At 41.0% G+C, this 14,046-nt stretch overlaps 1 protein-coding gene across 1 annotated transcript in view; it reads left to right on the top strand.

The window, feature by feature from the left end:
- The window catches only part of LOC135205112 (uncharacterized), a 298,672-nt gene that overhangs the window by 138,969 nt on the left and 145,657 nt on the right, over nt 1-14,046 (top strand). The window lies entirely within an intron of this gene.

Raw genomic sequence — 14,046 nt, 5'->3', positions numbered from 1 at the left:
ATATCGGAGAGTCTTGCAACCATTAAACTGTGATTGAGTCTTCTACTTTGGGAGTCTGCAATCATGTGACCATTGAATGGAGCCGACTGAGAACTGAACACCTCATACTCTAAACTGGAAAAATAAGATGATTAAGGAGTCAGGAAAATAATCTTTTTATATGGCTAGTCACCCTTTCCAACATCAAACAGCAAAACTAACAACAGAGACAGTACTTCTCAATTACAAAGTGAATCAATACTGCAACAGGGAACATTCAAAAGGGCTCAAGTGTTACATTAAGATGCAGGGTTAAAAATGGCATTCTAACAGTAACATTATAAATCAGTTTTAGGCAAAATATGAAAGCGTGGAAACAAGGTTTCTTTTTGCTCCTGAATTCTCATGTGCAGCCCAATCCAGATGTAGAATCAATGACTTCTATTAATCATTCTAGAATTTTGTTAGGTTTTCCCTGTACCTCATTCCTTGCGGTTCAATTGTATTTCAAAATTAAATTTCCATGATACCTTCCATGTGAGACACTTTAAATTTCCAAACAAAGTTTCAATGTAACTTCTAAGTGTCCTATCCACACCTGCCTTCTAGTGTTCCCTGGGGTACTGTCTTTTTATTGTGAATACTTCTTACCTTTGTGGCATCACGGGCACTTGTCTTTCAGGTACATTTGGTGTGAGCAGCAACCTCCAGATAGCATGATGGAACTCTATGGAAGGAAAGTAAGTTCACATGGATGAGGACGTAAAACAACATAACACAGACAAACACCCTACTTACAAATGAGTTACAATGAATTGTTTGTAGTTCGTTACTGTATTTTTCATGCCTGCTTAAGTACAGTATGATACGAAATCAATACAGTACTGAATATCTTTTTTCATCCTAAAACACAATACACTGTACATACAGTAGTATATAAAAAAGAGCAGCAGGAGGTGTATCAAGATTACACGAAAGCGCTAGGTACTGCTGCTTTCCTTTTTCCTGCTGGCTCTTGATATACAATCTTCATGTGTTACTTGTGATCATATAACACAGGACTGCATGTATGTACAGAATAGACGTGCAAAACCAAATTTGAACTTACGGGTGGCAAAGGGGAGCTCTCTGAACACCAATTTAAATCTGTAATCCCATTTGTTTGTATCTGAATGTTTCATAGGTAGGGTGGTGTCTGCAATAATCTTAAATAGGTTTCATGCCTCAAATATAAAAACTGTGTTTGCAAAAGTTTCATGTGAGTGCTAAAACCAACTAATATAAGAGAGCTGTGGTTATAAAAACCACACTAGTAATAAACCAACTAATACAAGAGATCTTTCTCAACTTCAGTGCATGAGCCAAAGAAAAAAATCTGGATACTGATACAACATACTGAAACAGGAATGAAATCATTTAAAGTAATTGGTTATGCTTCATATAGCATTAAATTACAGACAGTAGGCTAACCAAGCTACTACATTTACATTTTCATCCGAACCCAAAGTATCCAGTGCCAAAATTTCAAAGTGTAATTCATGATTATTCAGCAAACTATATACTTCTAAGACTCCAAAAACTTGTACATAAAATCAAGCAGCGGAAAAAATAAGTATCCACTTGTCAAGCAAAAATACCACCTTATTTTAAAAACAATTGCTCTTGACAGTGTGTATTTATTCATTCATTCATCATACATGCTGCCGATGAACCTTTATTACATTGAGTGGTTTAGTGAAACTGCTTTGCAACTGAATGTAAACCTCAAACGCTACCTACCATGACATTATACACATCTGGAGTGATTGGGAATGGTGGGAAACACTGATCTATTTAGCGTTAGCATCGAAAAAACAAAAAAAAAAGTCTTGCGTAATTTCTCGAGTACTAGAGAATATGTCTTCCATAATTACGGAGCAATCTCTAAGCTTCAACCTGAAATGAAGACACATCGATCAATCAGCACCAAATGAAATCTCCAAATAAGTTTACTGGGAGAGATTCAATTACTGCAATTAGCATTCTTTTTGCATTGAAGTCATAAAATAAAATGACACAGTAGCTTTAAAGAGAGATACAGAATCTAGGGCAAGGGCCAAGCTCTGGGACCTATGAGGTCATTCAAAAATTAATTAACCACAAACTGATACGTAAACATCCTCCTCAAAGGGACAATATCTTACCGTTTGCATTTTTTTCTTGCTTAAAATTTCCTGCTTGTATGATGCATTTTGAGCTTCGGCACTGCAAAATAAAATTACCGACATTAAAAACCCAGGCACAACTAAGTTTCATGAATAGTGAATAACACTGCAGTATAACTGTCACGGCATTATACTAAGTAATACATTCCTCATTCAAAAGTACAGCAAATACGGGCAGTCCCGGGTTACGACGGGAGTTCGGCTTACTATGTTCTGAGGTTAAGGCGCTTTGCAATTATATCATCAGAAATTATTTCCAGGGTTACGACGCCTACAACGCTCATCTGGCAGAAGAAATATGACACTAAAAAATGCAAAATAATCAATATTTGAAGGTTTTTTTTTTAGTGAAAAATGCAATAAGAATGCAGTTTACATAGTTTTCAATGCACCAAAGCACTAAAGTAAGGTTTTCTTGGGATTTATGATGATGTTCTGGCTTACAACGATTTTTGGCTTATGACGCGTCTCAAAAACGGAACCACCGTCGTAAACCCGGAGACTGCCTGTACTTATTTTCATACATATTTAATTCTTTCTTCCATATATCTTTTTCAGTACGACACAGCAATCTCTAATCTTGGAACTGAAAAAATTAAATAAATAAAAAAAAAAAAACAAACAAAAAAAAAAAAATAAAACAAAACCAGTTGCAAATTGAAGCACAGTATCTCCAACAATTGTATGCTCCAGTTTCCTCCTGCAAGATATAATTCCCACAATTTCAATCTGAAACTGCAATACTACACTGTACCCTGATGGACCCGATGACTTGGAAACTAACGTCGGCCCCACCGTCAGGACTGGCCTCGCTGGTTTCTTGGAGGACCGGATGACCGCAACCTAATGTCGTTACCATGTAAGAGGCAGGACTCACTAACAAAAGTAGGTCTTCTAAACATTCTTCTAAGTTACCCTGTCAAAAAGAAACAAAGGTCTGATATTATTTAAATTGCATGAAAAAGAACATAATGTATGAAAGTAGCACTATTAAGCCAAAAAGAATATGTATCTAGCACAGAATATACAAATTACAAGTCTCAACTTACAACAAACGCAAACTACAGTAATGAAAATCTGAGATGATTCATTCCAGCTTACCAAAGCTCATATAATATTACCGCGCATTACAACAATTCTTACGAGTGACAAAAAATATGAACCTATTAGCGCAAACTACTTCAGTCAATCTATCAAGTCCTTTTGAAGCTGAAGGAATGCATAGGCATTTGTTGTGCGCCAATATCCTCTGGGCATCCTAAAACTTCCTTTCCAACTTCTCTCTTCATTGCTCTAAACCCAACCACTTTGCCCGATCACTTGCCTCTATACAACTGCATATCGAAACTTAACCTTCAATGCTGCCAATCCTGGCTGGTCATAACTCAGCTGTACTATAATTTGTGTTCAAAATTACAATTATTTATCATTACTTCACTAGATGAAAACCTATCCACATTAAGAACAACCCACTGGGCATTGACTTCAAATTCAAGCTTCCAAAGAATGTTGGTTTCAGCCTCCACCGCAGACCCCACGCTGCAGCAGTTTACTGATCGTGATACAGATTAAGGGAGAGGGGAATTTTCTTTATTTACTATTTATTGATATTTACTATTTATTGATTTCTAAAAATATATCTTTCATTTTTAATTCTTTTTGATAATTAATTTCTTCATCTGTAGCTTCCATTACTTTCTGTGCTCATTTCTAATAAACACCGTATTCTCTAGAAGCTTGAATTTCACGAATATGCAGCTTGTTCCACATGAATAGGGTCATCTTCTGAATATAGTAGTAGTAATAATAATGATAATAAGATTAATCTTCTGCATTAAACATTCAGAGTTTATTCACAGTAAAAACTCAGCCTCTTCCCTAGTCCTTGTCAGTGCAGAACGACTTCACCTGCAATGAAGAACTTCTAATTCCAAATATGCCACTCATCATGGTTTGCTATATAATCTTCAACGTCACACATCGCAGTTACATGTTCCCTTCGTCTCTACCGCTGAAACTTCAGCAACACTGCGTCATGGCGTTAACTCTCTTGAAGAGGGTTTTGTACTTCAAAAATAAGGCATGATATTACTCTTGCCACCCAAAGACTGCAGAGAAATCACAACATTAAATCTTTGCACAAAAAAATGATATTGTTATGATACAATAAAGTTTGGTTCATACTTACCTGGCAGATATTATATATATATATATAAGCTGTATTTTCTGAAGTCCGACAGAATTTAAAAACTTCCGACACACGCAGTGGTCGGCCAGGTGGTTAGTACCCATTCCCGCCGCTGGGAGGTCGGGTATCAGGAAACCATTCCCATTTCTATCAATAATTTTTATTCCACTGTCCCCTGAGGGGAGGTGGGTGGGTACTTGATTGATATATATCTGCCAGGTAAGTATGAACAAACTTTATTGTATCATAAACAATATCATTTTGTTCATGAAACTTACCTGTCAGATATATATATTAGCTGAATCCCACCGTTGGAGGTGGTGGAAGGGACAGAATAGAAGGATTTTGGGAAACAAATGCATGCAGATGATTTACATCTGGTTCCACCTGTTAGCATAGCTAACTTCGTGATTACTGTCACCCAAGTTCGCTTCTGCTTTACTAGAGTGCCAGCGAGGTAGAGGACCTATAAAGCTGGTGCACTCCAGATGATCTGTCAACAGGGGCGTGACCACAATGTGACTAGACCATATTGACCATACCATGAGGGCTAAGAAGTAAAATAAATATATATATATCACCACCTGACCAACCTAGCCAAAGTTAAGGTCTTTTAACTAAGGCTTAAGAGTTAAGAAGTCGCCATTGGCGGCGACTCAATAACTAAATCAAGAGCTCTTCCTAACCATTTTCTACAGGATAGGATGAGTGTTACTTCTTGCCCCCAAGATTGTGTCTGCAGACACGTATGGCCCTAAGCGACCGCAGCAGATCTCATATGCCGCTCTTCACATCCCGCAGGAAGTGTGAATTGAACGAACACAGAGTTGCTTCGCTAAAACATGGTACTCAGTATGTATCTGAGTGCCATGCTCTGTTGAAATGCTTCCGAGGCCGCGCCCTCACCATCGTGAGCATTCAGATAAAAAGATTTCAAATCTTTGTGCAACAACAATGAAGGAGCCTTTTTGAAAGAAACTCTCAACACTAAAGCCAGGGTGTTCTTTGATATGGCGGCAAGTCTTTGGTCTTTTTCGGAACACTGCAGATTGTCCGAAGGACTTCGACTTCTTTAGTTTTATGTAGCTAAAACTTGAGAGACCCGACAGGGCACAGGACTCTCTCTGGCTCTTGCCCAATAACTTTGCCATCCCTTGAATCCAAGCTCCTGCCCAAGGACTAGACGGGTTTCTATTCTTAGGCCACCACGAAGGTTTAGCGAACACACCGCATTGTGTTCCCTAAAGCCAAAACTTCTGACGATGGCTTAAAACCTCACTAACCCTCTTTGTCGTATCTAGAGTGGTTTGAAAATAGGCCTTTCTGGTCACGTGCAATAAGTTAACCAAAAGGAGAGGTTCGAAAGATTTGACATCAAGAACTTCAGACTATGTCTAAGTTCCATATTGAAAGCTTCGATCTGGACATGCACAGTCCAGTCCGTCTGTACTAAAGTCAGGTGGGATCCGACAGTTGACCAGTCAGACGAATCAAGGGCAGCAAGGCTGTACCCTGAAGACCATAAGGCACTATTCTTCGCTGAAGGATGAGTGTTCTGGACTACCTGGGCGATTTTCAAGCTAAGCAAACCTTGGGGGGTGTATCAACGCAACCCAACGTCGTTAGCGAATCAAACTCCTGAGCAACTCCTGAACTCGAGCTTTCTGGTGCCAGGAGAAAGGAGCGAGGAGCAAAAAGGCGATTCAGTCCCAAAGGAAGAATGCCTGACAGTCCAACCTGTCTCATGTTACACGATCATCGAGGGTGTTATAAACGCAACCGACTTCGTCAACAAGAAACTCAGGGCTACTATAAGTCACCTGATCTCGCACGACGTGTTCTGACTCCGAGAAAACAGGCGAGACAAAAGTAGATGGTGAGCGAGTTTCGAGATTCCACAGAACTCAAAGATCGTGAAGGGCTTTGTTGTTTGACAGAAGCAAATCTCTGAGCCCAAAGGCCGTCAACAACATATTTGCGTATTCTTTAATAGTTGTGACTGCCAGCTTATCCCATTCCTCAAACAGAAAGGGAAGACGGTAATCTTATGCTGTCAACATCTCGATAGTCTGAACGTGGTCAGACTCAGAGCGGAGAGGTTTATAGGCACCTTTCGTGTTAGAGTAGACCGACTCTCTCGGAAAAGGTCCTTGGAAAGTGAACTAGGAAGGACGTGACCTCTGTGAATCTAGGATCTTGAAGGCCAACATGGGGCGATCAGCGTCATTGTCGCTCCCGGTGACGTCAAAATCATCTTATTACAATTCCTAAGCGTTTGAAAAAGGGGAAAAAGAGACTAAACATCCATCCCCGTTTAATATCATAGGATGGCGTTTAATGGTACCGCTCCCGGAACGAGAATAAGGGAGCAGAGAAGAAGAAGCCTCTTCGTCCTCAACATAGCATAGAGATGAATGAAAGGACGTCCCTAAAGTCTCCACAACTCTCAACATACTTCTAAAGAAAGAAATCCATCGGAAGTCAGTAGTTGCTGCCGTCGATCGAGAAGATTCGTACGGACTTTTGCAATCCTGTAACGAAACCTCTAGAGGATCGTTACATTCTACGTCTGTTGTTATAATAGGCTCTTTCTCGTAAACCCGAAACAGGGACGACCGAGAGAAGATACTTCCTAAGATATGAAGAGAGCTGTGGAAGATCAGAGTTGATATGGACCACTGGTTCCAAAAACTCGTTTCGAGGACTGGAGGGACGACCGAATTGCTTCCACTTCTCTCAGATTATGATCCAGCATATCTGAAACCCTCTCCAGATGTCCGGCACCTTCTTTCTATCACCTCAGGTGATACTTGACGCACTGAGAGAAGTTCAGAATCATTCCTAGATCTTGAATAAAATTTCAGTTTCCCAGTAGGAAAAACAAGTAGAGTTCTGAATTGCAGTCTATTCAGGGAAACAAACTTCTTTAGGAAGAAAATGGTCCCCAGCAAGCTCATCCATTCCCTCACACAGTATGTTTACTTCCCTAATAAGGCTGCGCTTTACCTAAGCAGGAGAGCATATAATAGTGCAATGTTGCGGTAGACTCGTAGTCCTATACCGTGCGGTAACGAGCACCGAAAAGGAGTAAGAGAATATCTCTGTTGAACATAGTAAGGAAAAAACGAATGCAATGTTTATTCATTCAGTAAGAAAAATACCCCTCAATCTTAGGCTCAAAGTCCGTGATTGTAGGGCAGAGATACAGTTAGTCAATCAATCCCGCAGGAGAGACGTAAACCGCCAGCACATAGATACGGTTAGTCAGTCAATCACGCAGGAGAGAGAGACGAACCTACCGCGCATGACAGCGCACGAGCTGGTACTGGCTCGGTTGGGGACTGGAGGACAGTCACAGCAGCAGCTTACGATCGTCGTCTCTTAACTTTATGCCTGGGTTGCCAGCTACCCCTATTCTGCGAAGAAAAAATAGGTCCATTATTTTGAGGTAGAAAGAGACTCTCAAGCTGGTATATTTAAGCGAAACAGAAAACGCTAAATATTTATTAGATGCGTTTGTGTCGTTCATAACACTACCATACAACGGTAAAAGATAAATCTGAAACTCCTGGAAGGCTGCAGGGAGTAACGATTAAATGTCCTTAAGATAATAGACAATAGACCACTCGGTTGCCATCCAAAGAGGTAACTACAGCAAGCGTATATGACTTGAACCAACCAGTAGTAAAATAACGCAAGGCAAAATATGATATTATATTACAATAAAGTTTGTTCATACTTTACTGGCAGACAATATATATAGCTGAATTCGGAAATACAGCTACCATACATATCTGACAGGCAAGCTTCATGAACAAAACTTTAGAGAATCGAAGCAGACAGCTCAAGCTTCTTGATGTTATTGGACATAAGCGTTCATTGACGTAGTCTACAAGTCTATTTCTCTTGTACGAGTCTGCGAATGACGAATGAGAGCTCTTCCGAAATCTTGTCAAATAAGAGCTTATTCGCTTACGCAATATCAAGTTAATGAGATGTTTGTCAAAGAGAAACTAACCCATTTACGGGACAAAGAGAATATTTGTCAATGAGGGGATACCCACTTACTTGACAAAACGATAACTATATTGTCAAATGGGGGAAGGGTTAGTCACTGAATCGACAAAACGTAATCAGGAAGTCGAGCATTTATTTTTCCGATTCCGTCTCAAACGAGGAAGGGGCAAGAATCCTGTAAGAAGAGAACTGGGCTTATGGCAGGTAGAACAACGATGTTCAATCGGCAGCGTAGTCCGACTAGAAACTAACAAAATCTATCATCTGAAAAAACCCTTTCAAATGGGCTAAAAAGCTTGCAAAATTATCCTGGGAAGAGGAAGAAACTATCCAACCAGCTTCCTCTCCCGTATCACAACTAATGCCTGCTAAAGCTTAAAATTTAATGGCAGTATGGCAAAGGAAGTCCTGTCTGTACTTTCCTGAAGAGCGTCCTTTTGATGAGTGCCTTTGCAAGAATCCTACTGAACGTTGCCGAGAGTCCTGACGTGCAGGACGTCGAGCTTTTACATAACCGTAACTGCCATTATCGCAAAGTCTTGACTGCGGTAGAGCAAACGAGATCTTCCTGAGCTTTCCTTAACTCCATCCACCTTTGCGAAAAGCAATATAATATTGACAGAGACCTCTTGAATTCACGAAACCCGAGGTCTTGCTGGGTTTCGAAGACGAAGTTGTCTGTCACTTAAAGCTTCCTCCGAAGCACTGTTTACTTCACATTCTTTGCATGTGAGGTATAAGGTATCACCGAAGGTAGAGGTAAAAAATTCTTGAGGCCCAAATCGTAAACAAGAGCTTGAAGAGTTCAACAGAAACGTTCAGCCAGGCGACACACCTGGCGTGCGCTGGCGCTGGCGCTCGGCGTCCACAGGCGAGGACGCTCGGCGTCCACCGAGCGTGCACCCGCACGCGCCTGGCGTCCATCCGAGCGTCAAATGAAGCGTGCAGAAAAGCGTCACGCTCCTGACAGGCGTCAAAACAAGCGAGAGAAACTGCCTTCAGGGAAGAGCGAGATACATCTCGGAGAGAAATCCGACTGCACGAAGCAGTCTCAGGAGAAGGGTTGATCGTGTGAGAATACGAGGGGGAGGGCGAAAGGAACGCCTTCTTATTCTCACAGTAACAAAGCTCGGACGTCCGCTCTCAAAAGCATCCTGCTACTAAGACTTCTTTTCATATTTCTCGGTGGAAAGACGTACACGTGATCAGCGACGTTCGCCTTCTTACTTCTCACTGAAACGCATAACGAGAGAGAGGGGACGTGACGCGTCCTCTTCTATAAAGCTTCTATTAAGAGGGCGCAGTCTTCCGAGAGCTCCAACCCCCCCTGCTGAGGAGGACGAGAAGCAATCCTTCGAGATTCGTGCACGTGCACGATCTTCCGCAGCTTGGGAAGCGTCAACAGGTCCTACCGAAGGGACGCCAGATCGATGTCGGTTCCCCGTAACCCTCCTTCGGCTTTCGACATGCCCTCTCCCTGGTCCTGGGAGTCCGACAGAGGTCCAGGCCTAGAGGCGTTATGGGGCCGATCTGACGTTCCCTCCTGACGAGAGAGAGAACGTGAAGCGTCCTCTTCTCTAAAGCTTCTTAGAGGGCGCGAGTCCTTCCGAGAGCTCCAACCCTTGCGCGGGGAGGACGCCTCGGAGGACGAGAAGCAATCCTTCAGGATTCGTGCACGTGCACGCACTTTGGCAGTCTGGGGATTTTCATCAGAAACTGCCGAAGGCACGCCAGATCGGTGGGGGTTCCTCGTAACCCTCCTTCGGCTTTCGACATGCTCTCTCCCTGGGTCCTGGGAGTCAAGTAAGAGGTCCCGGCCTAGAGGCGAAATAAGGCCGATCTGACGCACCCTCCACTACACAAGGGGCACTGTCACTGCACTTACGCCACTTCACTATTGCTCTCTAAAGCAAGCAACTTTCGATTCTAAGTTACGAATCGAAAGAGTATTAGAGAAAGGGCAATAACCTCTACAGACACTGTTTTAGGGCCCGAAGGCAACATTACAGGGTTAGGAGTACAATAAACAGAAGTAGCACTCTTCACAACAATGAAGGAGAGCGATCACCTCTCGCAGACATATTCATAACCCGTAGGCCATACTATAGGGTTAGGCAAAATAAAGTCTACAGGAAGGTTAGCAAGTTCACTACCCTGACTTTTGTTTACTGATTAATTGCATACATACGAATCATACTTTTTCCTTACGGAATTAGACATGCTTACTGATTAATTGCGTACATACGAATCATACATCTTCCTTACGGAATTAGACAAAGTCTCACACTCCTTACATGACAAATCTCAAGAAAGAAGCAAGACCCATACCCCTCGTGCATACCAAGTGCAGATCTACCGAAGCTTTCGGTAGCCACACCCTATCTTTGCAGACAACACCCTCTGAAACTAGCCTAACTAGATTCAGATATCTTATGCGAAAATGAATCAAATTCAAATCAATTTAAGATAGCGTATGCCTAGCCACAAATCCAAGTAAATAAATTAAAAGACAATTAGGATACTTAGCGGCAATGAAGTTTCCAAAATCCTAAGCCGGAGGTACTGAAAACAGGTGTTTCAGCACCGGCAAACAGAAAAATTATGAATAGAAAATGGGAATGGTTCCTGATACCCGCCTCCCAGCGGCGGGAATGGGTACTAACCACCTGGCCGACCACTGCGTGTGTCGGAAGTTTTAAAATTCTGTCGGACTTCAGAAAATACAGCTATATATATATATCTGACAGGTAAGTTTCATGAACAAATGTTCATTTAGGGAGAAATGGAAATTATACATAAGGTTATTCTGGAATTTCATGAAATATAAACCACTACCTTCTTACAGTGATAGATAGAAGGCAGAAGATAGAATTCAGGCCAAAGGCCAAGAGCTTGGATCTATGAGGTTATGCAGTGCTGAGAGAGAAATTGATGGTAGAGAGGCTTGAAAGGTGTAACAGGAGTAAAACCTCAAGGCAATTGCACCATGAATCAATTGTTAGGAGAGCGTGGACAGTAAGATGAAAGGAAGAAAATATGAGAAGAGGTACAGCAAAAGGAATGGAAGGGGTTGCAGCTAGGGCTGAAGGTAAACTGCAAAGAACCTTAAGTAATGTCTATAGTGCACGTGCCCGTGTGCAAGATGGCACTAATCCCTGCAGGGGCTCTACTGAGAGTCTCGCACAACAGTTATATACTACGAGGAGATTCAGAAACTAAGGATGATTACATTTACAAGGATCTAAAGGCAGAACTGGGGAAAAACCCAATAGCTGTAATAAGTACAGCAATAATTTGAGAAGCTGGAAGCACAATTGAGGAAGGAAATGGAAAGGAGGTACAGTGTTGTAGCTTGGACAGCAAGGAATGAAACAGAAAATAAATGAGAAGTAGTACAAAAATCTAAAGGTGTAAACTACAGTTGCACTAAGAGTTACTGTACAACCGGGAATGACAAAGAGGGAATGGAGGTCACGTAAAAGGTTAAAAAGGCAAATGTCCACAGCAGGTAACAAGGAATGGTATATCTTTACCGATCTGATTGTTAAATAAAATCAATATTCATTCAGCCATTTTTTACTGGGCATGAAGGTATGAATACAGGAAGTTATTTACAGGTTTATTGTATGGATGTACCCCACTGAAGAAAAAATAAATACAACCCTTGGCAAACACAAAACAAGTAAAAATTCAAACATCATTATCTAAAATTTCAAAAAAAAAAAACAATTCCACTTTCCATGACTTGCAACATCAGCATTTTCAACCAAATCAGCAGAGATACTGTGAAGTAAACCACTGAAAACTGAAATACTGTACATGCATTCTCTTTTATAAGAGACCAGATAACAGCAGATATGTCAAATTTTCCCCCCAAAATAGCAGTGCTTCCAAAATCTGAAAGGTACTCACGATTTCCTCTTTCCAAAAACATAAACAAGCTGTTGATCACGACCCATTCTTAAATATGTAGGCACCATACTTTATCTGGACAAAGAAGAGAACGAATTAACAATAACATCTACATGTCCATGTCTAACTGTTTGTTTTGTTTGTATGGTATTTTTACACTGCGTGGAACCAGTGGTTATTCAGCAGCAGGACCAAACGCCTCTACATGAGTTCCAAACCCCTTTGGGAGTGAATTTCTATCACCAGATATACACACCTCTCACACCTCAATGAAATGCCCGAGGTGGCAGGCCAAGACCATACCGATCACACCACTGAGGCACTTCATGTCTAACTGTATACAATTTAAAATATTTTTCCTACAAAAACAAAAATAACTTTGATGTCATAAGTTAAATAAACTAGTCACCCATTAATAGCTATTGATTTACATGGTCCAACAGTATGGGCATCAGTGCCCTCCCTGCTAACTAGCACTAAGCATTTAAAATATAGGGAATTCCAAATCACCTGTATTTCACTTGCCCCTTATCTATTCCAGTTTACTTCCCAAGATGTTTGTGTACTACTTGCATAATTCAAGGTTTCCTTTTAAACATCACTCTAATTTCCAACATACAGTAATCTTGATGTTTAAAATAAGAACATCAGCCTTTTATGGAGAACTAATTCCATTTTTATGCACATGACATCATTAGTTGGAATTTAAAAATAAAGATTTCTTACCTTTTCCTGGCCAATATAATCATCATCTAGCTTTGCCCTGAAAAGAAAAACATACGTGATAAAGATATCAATGACAATTATAACATGACATAAAAAATGATATTGTCATGTTACAATAAAGTTTTTATACATACTTACCTGACAGATATATACTTAGCTATAGACTCCGTCGTCTCCGACAGCAATTTCAAATTTCGCGGCACACGCTACAGGTAGGTCAGGTGATCTACCGCCCTGCCCTGGGTGGCAGGACTAGGAACCATCCCCGTTTTCTAATCAGAATTCTTCTCTTCCACCTGTCTCCTGCGGGGAGGCTGGGTGGGCCATTAATCGTATATATCTGTCAGGTAAGTATGTATAAAACTTTATTGTAACATGACAATATCATTTTTATACATTCAACTTCCCTGCCAGATATCCTACTTAGCTGATTAGCACCCATTGGTGGTGGGTAAGAGACAGCTAACTACTGAAATATACAGGTAAACAACATAGTTGTAGGTGTATATAAACCTTGTTCCTACCTTATTAGGCTGAAGACTTCGCGGCTACTGCCTGTAGTCTGCTTAGCCTCAGAGCCTCAGCGAGATAATGATCTATGGCTAAGAGTTCTTGTGGGTCTGCCAATGGGGTCTTATCCACTTACTCGGCAGAGCCTAAAGGCCTTTGTCATTGGGTGCTATTCCATACTAACATGACAATACACCTTGTTCAAGGAGCACAAAACGATCCCGATCACCTGATCCTAACATCCATGTTAGTTCTAAGATTGTAAGGAGTTATCCCCGAACTCCTCACAAACAACCAAAAAAAAACTCGAAACATAATTATACTTTCATTACAAAATATACAAAAAAAAAATTTTGTACTCCCCTATAGTCATACATACCCTTGATCCCCTACCAGCAATGACACTCTGCTCCCGTGCGACAGTAGTGAGCTTGCTACTAGAAAACCAAGCACATATCTGACAAGAGGGTTTATGTACGCTAAAAATGACAATTTGTCGAAAATTGCATT

The sequence above is a fragment of the Macrobrachium nipponense genome, chromosome 48 (assembly GCF_015104395.2).
Source record: "Macrobrachium nipponense isolate FS-2020 chromosome 48, ASM1510439v2, whole genome shotgun sequence".
Classification (NCBI taxonomy): domain Eukaryota; kingdom Metazoa; phylum Arthropoda; class Malacostraca; order Decapoda; family Palaemonidae; genus Macrobrachium; species Macrobrachium nipponense.
Note: the sequence above shows the minus strand (reverse complement) of the source record. Positions and strands in the feature narration are given on the sequence as shown.